The following is an 18614-nucleotide window of genomic DNA, read 5'->3' on the forward strand; positions in this document are numbered from 1 at the left end:
TCTTAATATACGTACAAGCATACCGTACAAATTAACAGAGAAAAAATTTCTAAAAAAAGGATTTCTGTGGTATGGGTTGAAGAATAAGGTTAAAAACGAGTATCCAGTAAGCACAATGACAGGGACAGAATTTTAAAATCTTGAAATAGCTACACCTACTTTGTTTTATCAAAAGTGATGGGGTTAGGGATAGTGAGTTATGGGGTTATTTATCGCATAGAAAACGGCAGCGCTAGACAGAAATGAAAAGAAACGTTTTCTACAAATTTTCAACGTGTAAGCGATTTCACTCCATTGAAAGGTAGAAATAAATTTGAGCTCATCCAAAGAATTTTAATTCGTTCCCATCCGAGTCCGAGATACATAGGATTACTTACATCTCAAGTCCAACCGAGCCTGAAATATACGCTGTTTAGATTCCAAATTTTGTTGTCTCACTCCTTGACCTTTGATGCCTAAACAAAGCAATTAGTCTTTAAAACCTTTTTATTTCATATTGATAAATTTTACATTTTTACACTTAATAACTGTAAACATTTGTTTAAAAGTAGTAAAAACAATTATGAATTTTTTTTTCCGTGAATGAGGTCCGAAGCTCGAGCTTTCGGGTTCGGGCTAAGCCCTTCTCATTTCTCATGAACGGGAAATATTTCCCTATCAGTACCCACTCTAAAATAATCGCTGAGTTTTGCCGCCTTTCGTAGAGTGTCATGCTCTTATCATCTGTAATAGCATCGCCATTATTCATGCTAAATTTCAACTCTATTTTGAGTTTTTCACTGGTAGAATCTCTAGGTTACGTTTCAGTGAGAAAAAGCTGGGTTCTGCCTTTAAAATTTTCGAAACTGTGTCATTATTAGAGATGGCTAATATTTTCCAGAACAGGTATTTTGCACACGTTATTTTATCATACCTGTTATAAAAATACCAGGTTACTTCCAAAGGCCTGTTCCAAAATATTAGGCAAAAATTATAATTCAATTATCTTACCGAAATGTATTTTTTTATGATATTTAAATTGTTTTTAAGCTATCTTTGTACAGTTTAAAAAAATAAAAGATCTGGTTCTTATTTATGTAATTGATACAGAGCCGTCGCCAGACGTTGCGAGGGGCCCTACAAGTTTTCTACGGAACCATAACTACGTAACCACAACCGTATACATATATAACAACAAAAGAAACTATGTAAACGTTTTTAGCACTATAAACCTTTATACAAAAATTTCTTGAAACTGTATGCACACCAGGGGCACATATGTACGCAAATTTACCTCAGTATATTCCTCGTAAACACCCCCAGTATATTCCTTGTAAATTACACTTATTATAAACGTAGAAAACTATGCTATCAATCTTTGACATTACTGTGAAAGATTTAATAAAATGCATTACTGTCATTATTTTTAAAAAAACATTTGATAGCTGCTCGATTTCTTGGCAAACTCTCGATTTTTTTTTTCTAGAATGATTCGTAAGATGGCTATAAAACTTATGAACTTCAAAGCGAGGATGAAAGGATTTATTACATGAAACATCATTTAAACGCAATATTTACAATTTCTTAAGAACTTACTGTAAGACATTCTTAAAATGTATTTATCTTTTGATTTATTTAGGAAAAGTTGGGGAACCCTCTATTTGCTATCATTTGAAGTAGATTGCATTTCGAAATCTTTTTTTTTTTTTATCTTGAATACTTCGTCTATATGTCTTGAACTTTTTTTTAAACTTTTATACAAAGTTAAAATTAGGAAGTGATGACTAAATCTCTTCTGGCGATTTATTTAAGAAATATTTGTAACTAATTTTGGCATCAGGTAAAACGCTTAAATTATTTGGAAGAATTTGATTATCGATAAATTCTATTTCGTGATAAAATGGCGATATAAATTCTGCTTATAGCGATCGAAAAACGAGTAATATCCGTTTTATCAGTTAGAGCAAAAAACCAGTTGATATTTGAGCATTCTAGATCGGAAAATTGACCAAAACTTTAATAGATTATGAATTCCTAGAGTAGGGGAAAATGTAATATACTTACAATAATTAGTAAACTATTAAATGTATATTGTCATTTAACACATGATTCCAATCCGAACTTGGGAATTCTAGTTACTTGAAAAATGGTTGAGAATTTATTAACGATAAATTTGCAGTTGCGATTTAACACTTGCAATTCTAGTAAAGATTTAAGCTCTCTGGCAAGGGGGAAAGTGAGTACAGTACAAAATTTCAATTATAAAATTCTACCCTCACGGATGAAAAAGTCTGATAGAAAAGCACTAATTTAACCGATAAATCAATAAAATAAATAATTACAATATAAAAATTATAATATGAGATTTTCCATACAACTTTTCTGAAAAATACACTTTAATTATTGGTACAATTTTATTAATTTGCAAACTCGTGTTTTGTAACAATTGAATAATAGTATCAAAATTTTGACAATTTAATAGCTAGATAGCTCATTCAAATTTTAACTGTAATTATATGCCTGGTTACTATGCAAGTTCCCGTCATTTTTAACAGCTAAATACACAATTTATCGTCATATTATCGTTAATTAGCATTCATCGTCAATAGAAATTCCGACCACTTACCTAAAGGGCTAAAATTGCATCTGCATCTCTGTGCTTGTAATATAAGCTTGAAACAATTCCCCAGTGCTTCAAGCAGAATTTATCGCCACATTATCACCAAATAAAAATTATTAAAGCCATAAAAATTTCGATTAGTTTAACTGAGCGCATTGCAACTAAAATTTCATGGCTGATAACAATGCACGTTTAAATGATTTTCTGACCACGAAAAAATAATTTACCGTCTTATTATCAAATATAATTTAGCATCTCTTAAAATTCAAACTAGTTAAAGAGATCAAACTGTAGTTTCCTTCCTAGAGTTTAACTACAATGCAAGTTTCAATCGTATCACTTCCTGACCACTACAATGGATTTGCCACTTTATCGTCAAATAGGAATCTTTTTTATTTTATTACCGTCGTTGAACAACCGACCGAATTCTGAGCTTACAACAACTACTGTTCAACTTCCTTGTAATTTTGAACCCAGTCCAGAAGACAAGGGAACTCCTGGATCAAGTATTGGGATAAATTTGCTTTCGAGGAGGGCTTTTTGATGGAATTAACCAGTATTTGCGTTATATAGAGAGGAAACCACGAAAACCTCTCACGGTTAGCCTGACAGCAAGTAGACTCTAACCCATGATCCGTCTACCGCTGAGGATATTTTACGTCAGCACACTGTTATCGGTCCAAGCTGGGTGAGGAATTCGTATCGACCAGCCATCACTGCGATTCGAACCCGGTTCACCTCATTGGAAGGCGGACGCTCTATTCCCTGAGCCACCACGGCTTAAATCGGAATTATCGTCTATATAATTTTAATCCAATTGACCGAAGATAACAAATTTTAAACGGAATTCTGTGCCGGTTAACAATAGAAACCACTGTACGCCGAATTTATCACCATATTGTAGGCGATTAGAATTTACCATCAGTAGAAATTTTGATCACCTTTCTATTAATAAGAGTGTTTAATTTTCAATTAGAGCCCTGTGCTTAGTGACAAGTTATATTGCAGCAAGGAAAATTTATCGCCATTTTATCGCTTAATAGAATTTGTCGTCTATCAAAATTTTGACTGTATTCGTACTAGTTAAATAACTCAAACTTCAACTGAAACTCATTGCCTACTGCCAATACGAATTACAATCATTCCTTAAATGGTGCTAGCAAAATGTTCCACCATTTTATCGCCAATAAAAAAAATTAATGCCATTCCGATTTACTGATAGAAAATGGAAAAGAAGGAAATATAAACAATTTACAATCCCTATTTAATTATATCTGAAATTGATTAAGAAATTGCTGTGAATAAGCACAATTATTACTGTTATGCTTATGAATTACTAAATATAAGAATAATAGTTGCAGATATTACAGGAAAAAAACTTGCAATAAGCAACATAAATATTTGATCAAAAATAAGGAAAAAAAGAATCAGAAAATATCTTTTCAAATATCAAGCAACGGACTTTTTCCACGTTTTCTATTTTTTCAACATTAAAAACTAGAAACATTAAAACTGTCTAAAAGTTACTTTTTTTATCCCAAGACGAAATGAAATTTTCTGTTTACCTAAAAATTTAAAATCTTATTTCGTAAAGTTCAAAAAGTAACAGTTGAAGATTACATTATTTATTGACAAGCGGAAAAGATAAAGAAATCACGGGAAGAAAAACAAAAGAAACAAGTAATGAATAACATAAATATTTGATCAACAAAAAAAACAAAAATAATATATATATCTTTCCGATTATCAAGTATCACATTTTCCCCTCCTGCTTTTTATTATTTTCGACCTAAAAACGGGAAACATTAAAACTGTCTAAAGGAATCACATCACAAAAACGAGATACATTCGAAAATAAAACATAAAAAAAATTTTATCAGGATTCATATTTTATCTCGCTCTTACAAAAACATCGAATAGGAAGATTGAGCTTTCGTTTTAACAAAAATGAGGTTTTTCGAAAATGAGATTCATTGTGCAAATGAAATATGGCGTTTTCTGTGAAATCGAATTGTTCCAAATGAAACTAAATGCATAAAAGACATTTTTCACGAATACAAAGCACGGCTTTTGAATCTTTATTGTGAGAAATAATTTTGATACCCAGAATTGTTAGTGTATAGGATTTGAGGGTATTTTTTTATTTCAAGTTATTTATTAGCTGGTATGTAATAAATCACAGCTTCGCGTGATATTTTACTTAACCAACTCGTGAAAAATATATATGGTTGCATCAAACGATAAAGAATATTTTAGAATTCAGTCATGTTTTCTACTTATTTATTTATTTATTTTGAATAACTGATTGATAATTTTGAAAAAGTAGTTGAAAATAAAGATGTTAGGAAAAATAATTTTGTGCAATGAATCAAAACATTTAATTGCAATTATTTTTGAAGTTATCGTAAATTTATCGACTGATTAAATAATATCATGATATTTCACTTAATTAACTTGTGAAAATATATGGTTGCATCAAACGTTAAAGAATGTTTTAAAGTTTAGTCAAGTTTTCCATTTATTTATTTGTTTATTTATTCATTGATAATTTTGAAACAGTAGATGAAAATAAAGATATTCGTAAAAATATTTTTACAAAATAAATCAGAGCATTCTATTACATTAATTTGTGAGCTATTATAAAATTATCAGCTGATTAAATATCGTAATATTTTACTTACTTAACTCTTAAAATATATACATATATAGCAACATGAAACATTAAAGAATGTTTTAAAGTTTAGTTCAGCTTTTATTTTTATTTATTTATTTATTGATTATTGTGAATTCGTGGGAAAAATTTTAGATATTTGAAAAACTATTTTCATAAATAAATTTGAACAATTTATTATATTTATTTTTAAAGGAAAAACTAATGAAACATAATGCTATTGATATATTAAGGAATTCTTAAGTAATGCAAAAAGCATATTAAACTCAAGACAGATTTCTGTATCATTGAAAATTTTAAAAAATCTAAATTAGCTGAAATTTGTTTAAAAAAAAGTAGTTTGAAATTATTGTAGTTTGTTAAATTTTTTCAAATCAACAAAGCCATTATTAGTCACAGAAACCAAAAAAGCATTTGATCTAGATTGTTTATCTCAGCAACAAGAAGTGAAAAACTAGTAAATGAAAAAAAAAGTTATGAAGCAATAGTGGTCAATATTTTAAGATTAAGAACAGTTACCCTTGGTTTTTACATTATATATATATATATATATATATATATATATATATATATATATATATATATATATATATATCAAAATGAAGAACAAAACAAAGAAAAATTATCGACATATGAAGAAGAAAAAAAAAGGGGGGGGAATAATAAGTAAACAAATAACAAACAACAGTTTTAAAAAAAAAAAGGATGAAATATCATTTAAGAAACCAGAAAAAATATATAATCTTTTCATCAGCCCACACGATTATATCCGCAAAACAGAGTGCTTTCTGATATTGTATCAATAAAGCCAAAGCAAAATATATTAATACAATAGTGTGAGGAGCACTCAGAAAATTTTTTTGTAAAAATTACAGCAAATAAAATAGAACACAAAAAGTGAAAATAACATGCAAAAACAGAAAATAAAAGAAAAGAAAAGAAAAAGAAAAAACAGTATAAAAATGGACTATAAAGCGAGTAGCGAAATCAGATCAATTTTCATGGACAGGAAATTTTTCAAGAAAGATTTAAAAATGTTTTCGCAGAAAGATTGCCAGATTACAAAATATGAAAACAAAAGCGCAAATTGAGTGTAACAAGAGAGTTTTAGAGTGTCGTTCTTACTGCACTGCTGAAGTGATTTGTTATTCTGTGCATTGATTTGTTAGTTACCAAGGATGGGCCCGAAATGGTTGTGCGCAAGGCAATATTATACAGTAAAGTTTTAAAAATTGACCATAAATAGTTTTAGAAAATAGATGTTTATTTACGAAAAAATATATAATAGAAAAGAGAAACATAAATTGTCTGTTTTGCAAATAATTTTAGCCACGGATTTACACGAAATGGATTAGCATATATATAGTTTAAATTGTTTTACAACTTCTTCAACTTCATCATTGAATTTCTCCTCATGTATTATAAAATTATTAAATCCCATAAAGTTTCCACTCTTATTTCCAATTAAATGATTATAAGGTTTGTAAAAATTAATTTATCTAATATTTATTAATTGCTTTAGAAGTTATTTTATCTAGCTCCTAAAAAAATCTATACTATTTTATTTTATAATCGTCATTCAACAATTACTCTTTAAACAAGTATTTCGGACTAGTCATTTTTCTAACATTTTTCAAAGATTAGTCCACTTTAAAAAGTTAGATTTTTAAAAAAAATATAAATTTTAAAATTAAAGTTATTTTATCTAGCTCCTTAAGAAATCTATACTATTTTATTTTACAATCATTGTTCAACATTTATAAAATCTCTTTAAAGATGTCTAGTCATTTTTCTGGTTGATAAGTATTTTTCTCCCGACTCCAACCAACCAAAATGCTGACGTAAAGTGTCCTAAGTGGCAGATAGATCATGGGTTAGAATTCTCTTTCCATTGGACTAACCGTGTGAGGTTTTCAAGGTGTCCCTCTCCATGTAACGGAAATGCTTGTCAGTTCCATCAAAAAGTCCTCCACGAAAGCTACTTAGTCTCAATGCTCGACCTAAAAGTTACCTTTTCCTCCAGGTTGGTTCAAAATTACAAGCTTACGAAGTTGAACCAATACCTCATACAAAAGAGAAAGACTCAGCACCGGGTTACCATAAATAAACAAGAAGTTTGATCCCTTATTAGTCCAAACTCAAACCAAAGTCGCGAACTCAGAGTCAGACTGTTTAACGCCTGTTATAAAATAAAATAAAGGAAACTTCTGGATCAAGCATTTAACAAACTAGCCTCCATGGAGGACTTTTGCTGAAATTAATTTTTATCCTAATTTTCATAATCCTAATTTGCGTTACAAGGAGAAAACCACGAAACCTCTGTTCCCTCATTGTGAAGCAGCTGCTTTATTCCTGAGCCATCGCGGCTCTATATTAACCGTTTTATTTTAATTATTTTTATTTATTTTAATATTATTTCACTATTATTTCACATTCATAACTGCCAACCCAATAAGGACTTTTTGATGGAACTAATCTGCATTTACATGGGGATAAAAACAACGAAAACTCCCGTCTACAGAAAATACTTTATGTCAGCATTATGGTCGCAGAGAGCGTGTAAAATGATCTAACTTAAAAATATTACAGATATTAAAAATTTTCTTTTTAAAAATCATTCACTTCTTTAAACTTATACTAAATGTTTCGGAAATACCACTCTTAATATATATTTTTCTAATATCTATGAAAAGGGGGAAACGTACATTGGAAATCGCAATTATTAAAGAAGAAAAAAATTATCAAAATATGACAAATTAAAATTGCGGAAGACAGGAGAATATTGATTAACTGAAGGTTGAAACTTGATATCTAATAATAATGATTCAACACAGGTTTGGTTAATTCTTACTCTAGTTTTTCTCAACTGTGATTTGTTACAGTGTTTCTCAGCTTGATTTACTCGAAGGAGCAGTGAAATTTTTCAGTGTCTTATGGCGAACAGATAAAGTTTTTGATTTGGACTATTAGCATTATTTTTATGTATGAGTCCAAGGACAAGAGGTTAAGAGACAAGGACTTATTAGATCTTTTTATGAAATTTCGTTCGGGCACGAACTTTTCAATCATCTGACATCCATCGTATAAATAGAACATATATATAGAACATATATATATATATATATATATATATATATATATATATATATATATATATATATATATATATATATATATATATATATATATATATATACAGTAGGAAACCAATTATCCAGAACGATCGGGACCATCGCTATTCCGGATAACTGATTTTTCCGGTTTTCTGAATAACTACAAAAAGCCGTTTTTTTATTGTTAAACCCAACTAAAAAAAAAAATTTTTTTTGGAAATAATCTTAAAAAGAAGAAAAAACGATGGAGTAATACACTAATGATTATTTCTAAAATGATGGTAAGGTAAACATCTTTCAAAAAAGAACGAAAAATCCTAAAATCTTATGAGGAAAAAAAAAATATTTTTTAAAAATGGCGGGAAAATTTGTTGAATTTTGTTCCGGTTTTTTGGTTTTCCTGTTTTCTGATTTCCGGATAACGGGTTCCGTACGCATATATATATATATATATATATATATATATATATATATATATATATATATATATATATATATATATATATTAAAATATTAACAAATACGAATTTAAAGAAAAGAATGAAGTAATATGTATTTTGAACTAGAATTAATAAATTATCTACTCGTCTACTTGATCTATCAGAAATGCAGCACACATTGTGTTCTAAATGCAATATCGGCTGTTTTACTAGTTAACTTGTTAGCATATATGTATATTATTTCAATTATCATCAATCTTTTCAATTTATACAAAAAAAAGTTAGTTTTGTGGCTACAAACCAAATAATAACTAATCATATTTTCAATTTTCTCGATCATCGATATATCGTCACTCGAAACCAAACAAATAAAGATTTCTACAAAATTAAGAAAATCCTTCATGGTAAGACACTTTATTAGAAAACATGCAACAAAACGAAATTCCACAAAATATTCAAACGAAAACTAATTAATCAGAATACTGATCAAATATGTCTGTAGTAGAATCCTAATCCGTTTTGCAAATATTAAGGAAAATAAATTTTATTTAACACTTTTTTTTAGTTTTCTACTGTTGAATTATCGATTTCGTTAACAAGCTCATTCTGGCACAAATTCAATCTAAACCTGTTTACCCCATCAAACATATCGACGCACTTAGTTCCACTAATGTCTTCGGACAGTTAAGAGCTTCGGATTTCGCGAGCACCAGAAATAAAAGATTGGCGACTGATTTCATCAAACTAATTCCAGTTTCTTAAAACTCAGAAAGAATTTTAATTTACGTCTTTTAAGTGTGCAAGATGCATTCCTTCCATCCCAAATGGGAGTCATGTCCGAGGGATGGAATGTGCAAATGACAAACGATCGTGACGAAAATCTCAGTTTCCATAATGAATTCCCTCGAAGAGAAAATGGCAATTTAATAGAGGTGGAAGAATTCGATTAAGTTAAATGGAATTCATCGGCAAGAAAAAGACAAATAAGGAACTCCTTCCAAAATACCAAATTACTGTATTTGTTTGAATTTAATGCATTTTAGTAATCCCTTAACTTTTCAAAACAATTATTATCTTGGTTTACATTTGTGAAATTGGATGTATTTATGTTTGTAATCCCTCCCCCCCCCCAAAAAAAAAATCCGGAACCATAGTCTTTTATTAATTAAATGCTCTGATATAGTCATTGGCTGTTTCCCAGTCATTTAAACTTCGTTACATTACATAGCAAATTAGGTAAACTAATAATAATTGACTAATAAAGAAAGAAATATTGTATCGGAGTAATTAATACTCAAGAAAGTTTTCTCATACCATACATTCCAGTCAGCTGAATTAAAGATAGTTCATTTGACTCATTTTCGACTACCTTCGAAGAGTATATCTTTATTAAACTACAGTTAGCTCTATTGTTGGTAAACTATAGTAAACTCTACATAATTCAATATTAGTTTTTGAGCTTTGTGGTATAAGTACATATTAAATGATGTTTGGAAAAATCTGCTTTGAAATGTTTTGAATATACCTTTTAAAATGCAATGCATTTTAGTTTTCTTTTAACTTTTTAAAGCAATTTTATATTGTGAAGATGGATATCTTTATGCTAATAGTTTTAAAACTGTAACTTCTGTCTTATTAATATTAAATGCTCTTTAATCATAGCATATTTAATCAGCTAGTTTCTTTATTCAGTTCCATAAAATAGACTAATTATTAGCAACAAAAATAAAGAGACATTGAATTGTAGAAAATTAATATTGTAGAAACGTTTCTTGTTCTCTTACCTAACATTCCAGTCTGCTAAATTAAGATGAATTCGTGCTAATTAACTTGACTCGCAATTAACCACCTTGGTATAGTGCCTTCATTAATCTAATTTGTTTGTTAATCTAATTTGCCGTTGTTCATAAACCATGGTAAAATAACTTTTTGAATTCATTTTTATCTTGATTTATGTTGGTGAAATTTGATATTTTTGTATTTAAATTCCTTAAAAATTTCCGACTCCTCGATCTTCTTAATATTAAATGTTCTATTATGGTCAGAAGTAATTCTAGGTCTACATGCTGTTTCCATAGCCATTAATGCTTTGTCACATTGTGCATCTGTTTGAGGTGGACTGAAAATTAAAAAACAAGGTGAAATGAGATCGTAGTACTTAAATACTCAACTTTCCAGTCCAACTCATACATGTAAAGCAGCTGAAATAAAATGAATTGTTGTTAATTCACTTGAATCGCTCTTCACAAACTTGATTGAGGGTCTTTATTAAACCAACAGATTCAATATTGACAAGCTATGGTATGCTCAACGCCTATTAGGAATGTTATAAAAAGCTTAATGGAACAACATTTATATTGAAATTTGAAGAAAGCGGCTTTAGTATGTTTAATAAGGGAGGATTTGAAAAAATATTCTTTATCCGTTAAAATCTTCTTTATTCTAAGACTCCTCAGAATCCTTTAATGTTCCCTACTTACAAATACCCATAATACAAGGTTAGAACAAATAAATAACCGGATTATTTTTTCAAAGTTATTAACGTATACAACAATATATAATACAGGAAATGAAAGAAGAACATAGCAATCTTTTTCTGTTAACAATGTTCGAATTGTGAACTTTTTGTCAATAACTAAAATGGTTCCTAGCACCCGTACCCCAAATTTCAAGATCCTATCACAAGCTGTTCTAGAATTATAAGTCTTATAATTCTTCTTTTTATTATTATTGATCTGCTTGCAGACTCTCAATATCATGAAAACTTTCATAAAGGAAGAAACATTCGAAATTGTTTTCATTTTTTAAACAAGAGGTTTCTATAGTTGTCGTCAGGACATTCGAAATTGTTTTCATTTTTTAAACAAGCGGTTTCTATAGTTGTCGTCAAGACATTTGAAATCGTTTGCGTCCCCAAAAAACCCCACGATTTTGTCATCCATTCTTTAGACTACTCCATAACAGTCACATTATCTGTACCTTTTATCATGCTAGAAAAAGAGCTACAGGTTTCATTCTCATAAATTGTATGTTGTTAATAAAGTTTAATAAAATTTGGAGTAACATTAGCATAAAAACCATTGGTAAATCATTTCAACGTCAGTAAATATGAAGATTAAAGCTTACTTATAAAAATTAATAAAACTATGTCTGAACACTTTCTTCAAAATATTTCCCTGAAATGCAGAATTACCAGAATTACAATGAAAAAGATCAATTTGAAATTATTGAATTTTTCAAAACCGTTACTGCTAGAAAATGCCAGATGATTTTGCTTCCTGTAAACCAAATTTTAATTTAATTACTTCCGATATAATAGCTTCACCCGAGTTCAATTTTTGTTTGTTTGTTTTTTTAAATAAATCAGGCATTAAATGTTATCAGCGATACTTTACGAAGAATTAAAAATATTTCATTTTTGCGAAAGCATTTATAAAATAGAAAAACGTAGTTTATCGAAAAATATTTATTATAAGACATTTTAAAAGAAAATAAAAATATATCATTTAAATAGTCTAAGCTAGATTTTTATCAATTGAAATGCACAACTTTTTTTAAATATTAACATACGATCATGTTACTATTTTAATTATTATATATTCATAATTAATATTATGAATACATAATAATTGAAATACGGTGAAATCTTCACTATATCACAATGCAAATACAATGTTAAAAAAAATTAACAAAATATACTAAATAAAAGTTGTTTTTAATACAAAAGTGCCTCCCATAATGTATATTTTAAATATCCTCCCCGAATTTGAAATCTAAATTATATACACATTAGGGACTAGATATTAACATATTAGCGAGGAAAAATATTTTAAAATGTTCGCTTAAAGAAATCGGTTGAATTATAATTAAGGAAGGCGAGTTTTAAATACTTCACAATACATCCAATTGAATATTGGGTACAGAATTAAAGAGGTCAACTTACGGTGAAATTACGGCTTCAGGTCAAAGTTACGATCTGTGGATGTATGGAGGGGACCGCCCTATAAACGGGCTGTGACGTTTGGGTGACTGAAGTCGTATTCTTGGCCATAAATGGCGCCACTAAAAATAGGAAAACGCACTCTCTGCTTTAAATTCGTTTGATTTTTCCAAGCGAATTTAAAGCAGAGGGTGCGATTGGCAAATGGCATTAGAATCAACAATAACAATAATAACAGTCGCTTAAGATTCTGTTAATGTTAATTGCGATGGTAAACTTTCCTTTTTTCTTGTTCTTAAACCTATTGTGCTTTTTCCGTGTCTGATTTTATGAAAAGGGATGTAAATGGTTGATTGCAGACCTCACTGATGCTGATACAACGTTGCTATAAACACAGTACGACGCAAAACAACATAATAAAAGAAGGAAGGGGAACCACGGGGCCATGTTTACCAGAACAACGAAAATACTAGTGATTAAAGTTTAAGAAGACAAGTCTCCTTAGTGAAATTCATTCATAAAAAGTTTCTCTTCATCCTAAGAAATAAAATAACCTATAAAAACTGAATGAGAAATCAGATTTAAAAATTTTAATTATGCAATTTTGTTCATTAAATTTTCGAACTTATTAACAAAATTTAAAAATATATTAATAGCACAAGAAAAAATTCAAGAAACACTCAAAATGAAAAAATTTTATATACGGTCTGAGATAAAATACAGACTAATAAAATTAAAAATGATGATAATACATGCTTAGGATTTATCCAAACAATCATTTTCTTTACAATGCATTTCAATATTTTTTTAAATTCTCTTAACAACTGACATAAAACATTGGAAGAAATTCCATTTTTCCGACAATTTTTTGAAACTTTTTAATGTTTTTTTTTCCTTTTTTAAGATGAAAATAAAATAATATAATCTATACTTACGACGAAAGGATAAATATAAAAAATTCATTATGTTTCATAATTTGTCTCAGTTATTATTATAGTTACAAGTTTTAGACATTTAGGTTTTCACGTCACTTTTTAAAAAGTACAGTTTACAATGGCACACAAATAAGTAGGATTAGATATTCAAACTTATTCATTCCTTCATTTGTTCTAGATGCACAAATAATTTTAGAATAAGGGCTGTTCCAGGCATTGATTGTTTGCATTTGAATGTTTCCACCTTAAGATGTTCCATTGATTCATAACTTTTACAGTTGGTTCCAACTTGAAACCCCACTTCATGATATCCTCCTTTGCAATGTTAAGGAATTGATAGCCATTAATGTTTTTTAGAAAAATTTCTTCTTTCCTCAAGCCGATGCGTTTGAACAACGTAGCCATTTTCTTAGAATTCCAGTCAACTATATCCGGTATTTTGTTAGGATGTTTAGTAACATATTCAAAAGGTTTATTTGCTATTTTCAAATATTCTCCAAAAAGCTTTCTTTTCTTCATAGCCATTTGCATTGCTGTAGAAGAATTGGCATGTTGATTAAATATCTTACATACAGTCAAACAAACTGAGCAAGTTAGAGCATTCCTTTTATTCTTTGTCATACAACATTTATGAAAGTTACAACCACAAGTCTTGCAACATATGAAGGGCTCAGTTATGCCTTTATCGTCAAATATCTGGCCGAATTCACACACCTTGCAAAGCGCCATTTTATGCAATTTTTGCTTCTATAGTAAATAAACACTAAGTTATTTAGAATTTTTACACGACACAATTTGTCAGCTCAAACGATTTTTAAGAGCTTTCCTATTTATATTTGGCTTGTTAAGGCTAAACTCAATCACGTACTTTAAATCAATTAAATTCATCTTAAGTCAAACGATTTTTCGTTAACTTAAAATCATGAAAAATCGTCTGCTATTATATGCGTGATGAAAATCGTCTGCTTCTGTTCATGTTTCATTAATTTCAAATTATTCAGATCTTAGGAAATTTAAAAGAACACCAATGAAATAAAGCAATTTTAAGTGTATTATAAACTTTTATATAACTGACTTAAGTATTTTTAATGTGCGTCTGAATGACCATTATAATAAATTTAGCTATAAGTTCATTTCTCTATTAGATCAAAGTTTTTCAGCAATTTTTTCTGACGACGTTTATATTGTATAATTCAAGCAATCTGATTTTTTGAAACTTAAAGAGCCATTCTAAAATTGTTACATTTCGAAATATAACACTAAAATCGCTGCTTTATATGCGAAAAATGTAACTAATAATCAACACTATCGCTAGGGAAGTTAAATAATAGTCTACACTACACCGAAATTCACTGTGAGCGGACGTAAAGGAAATTTATGAATGCATTTTATCATGAATTCTTACTGCTACAAATTCATTCTGTAATAATTTATTTTTGTAACAAATTCATTCAAATTATTGCTAAAATTTTAAAAGCATCGCACTGTTAAACTACGGTAGCTGACGTAGGGTAGTTTGGAATGTTAAGTGAGATTAAACAGAAAGAGGAGAAAGTAAAAAAAGAACTAATAAATACGAATCACTGTCAATACCTTATGACCAGAGGATCGGATTGTAACATAGGTTTGAGAAGATCAATTAGAACAGGCAATTCTAACTTGCCGTCGAGCTAACCACGGGTGGTTTTCGTGGTTTTTTCCCACCGTGTAACGCAAATGCAAGTCAGTTCCATCAAAAAGTCCTCCACGAAGGCTAGTTTGCCCCAATGCTTGATCCAGGAGTTCCCTTGTCTCCCAGGTTACAAGGCAACAGAGTTGAGCATTAATAGTCGTAAGCTCAGAATTGGGTCGACAGTTCAACGCCGGCTATAAAATCAAATCAATACACCGAACAATAAATTTTTATCACTTCTTTTTTTTTCCTCTTTAAAAAAATAACTTTGATTTTAAAAACTGATTAACTAAAAAACTTTGATTTTGATTTAAAATATCATCAGTAGTATACGGATTATGGGTTAGAATTTCCTTCCGTCGGGCTAACCGCAGAAGGTTTTCGTGGTTTCCCTCCCCCTGTATAACGCAAATGCAAGTTAGTTCTATTAACAAGCCCTCCACGAAGGCTAGTTTGTCCCAATACTTAATCCAGGAGCTCCCTTGTCTTCCGGGTTACAAAGCTGCGGAGTAGAACATTGCTAATCGTAAAATCAGAATTAGGTTGGCAGTTCAACGCCGGTTATAAAATCAAATCAATACACGGAACAATAAATTTTTATCATTTGGTTTAGTTTGTTTTTTCTCTTAAAATAAAATAACTGATTTTAAATCAAGAAATTTGATCAAATTTGAAAATAATATGTTGGTGCGAAGTTTTGTTGCGTCAATTACAATTGACGGAATTTAGAAATCAGCATAGAAATAACAAGAATCTAATAAGATTGGGCGATATATTCTAACGTTTTTAATTATTTTCTATATCTATGATATATATTTATGGGATTGAGTTCTTTTGTTACTTTTTATAAGCATAAAAAAAAAAAAAAAAAAAAAAAAAAAAAAAAAGATCACTACTGAGTAAAAATCGCTGGAACAAATCTTGAATTTTGTGTTATCTTAAAATCTTTTCTTGGTCAATTTTAAATTTAGATTGATCTTCAAGTACCGAAATGCAAGGGTTACTTTTCTTTTAAAAAACTATTCAAATAATAACTGAATATATTTTATAACTATTTAACACAGCACATATTATACTTGTAATTGATTATATGATCAACTTCAATGAATTTATATTTTGATTTATAACAGCTATTTTTGAAAACGTTGTTTAAAAAGTGTTTTTATAAGTATTAAAATTCAGAGAAAAAGTAAAAATTAACTTTATATTACAGTGAATATATTTACATTATTTCTTTTAACTGTCTATGAAAATATTAAAAATCATACTTAATTATAAGAATTGTTAAAGTAAAAATTTTAAAAAAATTACATAACCTTTGTTTTTTTAAATTTTCATCAATAAAAACATTAAGGGAATTTTTCTTTTTTTGCTTTTCCTGATTTTGCACATTTCTTTATTTTCCTTTTAATGAAAAAGGGGAACTCCTTTTCATTAGTGATAAAAAAAAATTTAAATTAGATGGAATGTTCAATTTTGCATAAGAGCTTAGAACTACTGTATTAAACTAATTATTTACAGGTTTAAAAAATGAATTTCAAGCTTCTAAAAACATGAAAAAATCAATAACGATAATGAAAATTATTTCAGAAGAAACACCTGGCAGGAGTGTATAATAATAAGTCACATTGGAGATGCGGAAAACTTATAACCAGATTGTATGGATAATACAATAAAAATTTTATGTTAATAAATAATTATTTGCTATTTTTAATAATTTTGTTCATTACAAAACATGAATGATTAGTTTGAATGAGCGATTTAATGTTTGTTTAGAACATTTTTTTTTAAGTCCTAACACCGTGCAGCGATGTCAACCCCTCTGAGCAAGTGCTCACCTATATTTTGAAAAAAATTACTATTTGCGTATCGCACAGAACGCAATGCGAAACGTTGATGTCGATCCTCACTCGAAACCCAACTTTATTACAATATGCCCAACTACGATTGGTGTTTTCACTATTTAGCACACTAGTTCATTTTTTTTTTTTTTCATAGTCACAGATAGTCAAAATTTATAGAAATTATCAAACACAAAGTACAGTTAGAAAATTTTAATTTTTAAATTTTTTTTTCTTCATTTAATTGAAATATGTTGGATAAAAAAAATCTGGTAGTTAGATTGTTTGAGCATTAAGAATAAAACAAACTTTAAATATATTTATATAAACGTTTGTAATTTAAATGGATTTGCTAAGTAATACACGAAATGCTCAAAAAACAGCAACCTTGCTTTCAATGCTCAAGTAATTTTTAAAAAAAGTCAGTTTCTCAGTTCTTTCAGTTTCTTTAATAGGAAATAGACAAGTGCGAGAATAAATTAGCAATGCCAGAATTATGATAGACTTAGAATGATGCAAGTTTACAACACAGTGGCAGCCTAACTTTAAAAAAATACAACTTTTCCAACTAGTTTAAAACCTAATTCTAGAGACTGATGAAAACTAAGTAAATTCTATAGGTGTAGTCAGCTGCCTACTTTTATGCAATACAGAGGAACACAAAGAAGTTATAGGTTAAAAGGTTGTCTTACTCTACAATGATTTTAGACAAGAGTTACATATATAATTAAAAGGTTCAAGGCCTAACTGTTTCTAGCAACTATAAAAACTTAATTTAAAAACCTATTCAAAATGTGCAAAAATGAGAATCTGAACTTAAATTTACATATTGGATCATACATATTCATGAGGCTAGAATTGGTGATTAAATTCCAGTTACAATGTATTATTCTCAACGGCAATATCCAACTTCTTTCATCAACTAGCTTATTTTCTTGTTTTATTTCAACTTTATATATTTTCTCTGATTTTGATTCCCATGCCTTATGCTATGATAGTTTTTAACAAATATCCATAGTTATTTATTTAAATAGGATTTTGAAAGCATCCCTTAATTGCTTTTGTCAATTCAGACAGTCATCCCCTACCCCCAATCATTTTAAAATACAAAAATTTATACTAAATGAGAATTGTAACCTTGGCATTAATATCTAGCAAAATCAAGAGTTTCCGACTCCTTCTCGGCGAAGTATTTTACAATTTTTAACGAGCACTACCCTCTATAAATTCATGTTGAAAAGTGCTTTGATACTCTTCTTAATGACACCTGACCATCAATTTTGTATTTTCTTAATTTGCACAATACCATTCAACAGCATATGGAGAGCCTTTTTATTTTCTTTTATATTATCTGCCTTATCTTCAACTTAATTTTAGCTGAAGTAGAAGCAGTCGATAGTGAA

This window comes from Parasteatoda tepidariorum, chromosome 10 (assembly GCF_982258835.1).
Source record: "Parasteatoda tepidariorum strain Cologne lab strain chromosome 10, Ptep-v5.0, whole genome shotgun sequence".
Classification (NCBI taxonomy): domain Eukaryota; kingdom Metazoa; phylum Arthropoda; class Arachnida; order Araneae; family Theridiidae; genus Parasteatoda; species Parasteatoda tepidariorum.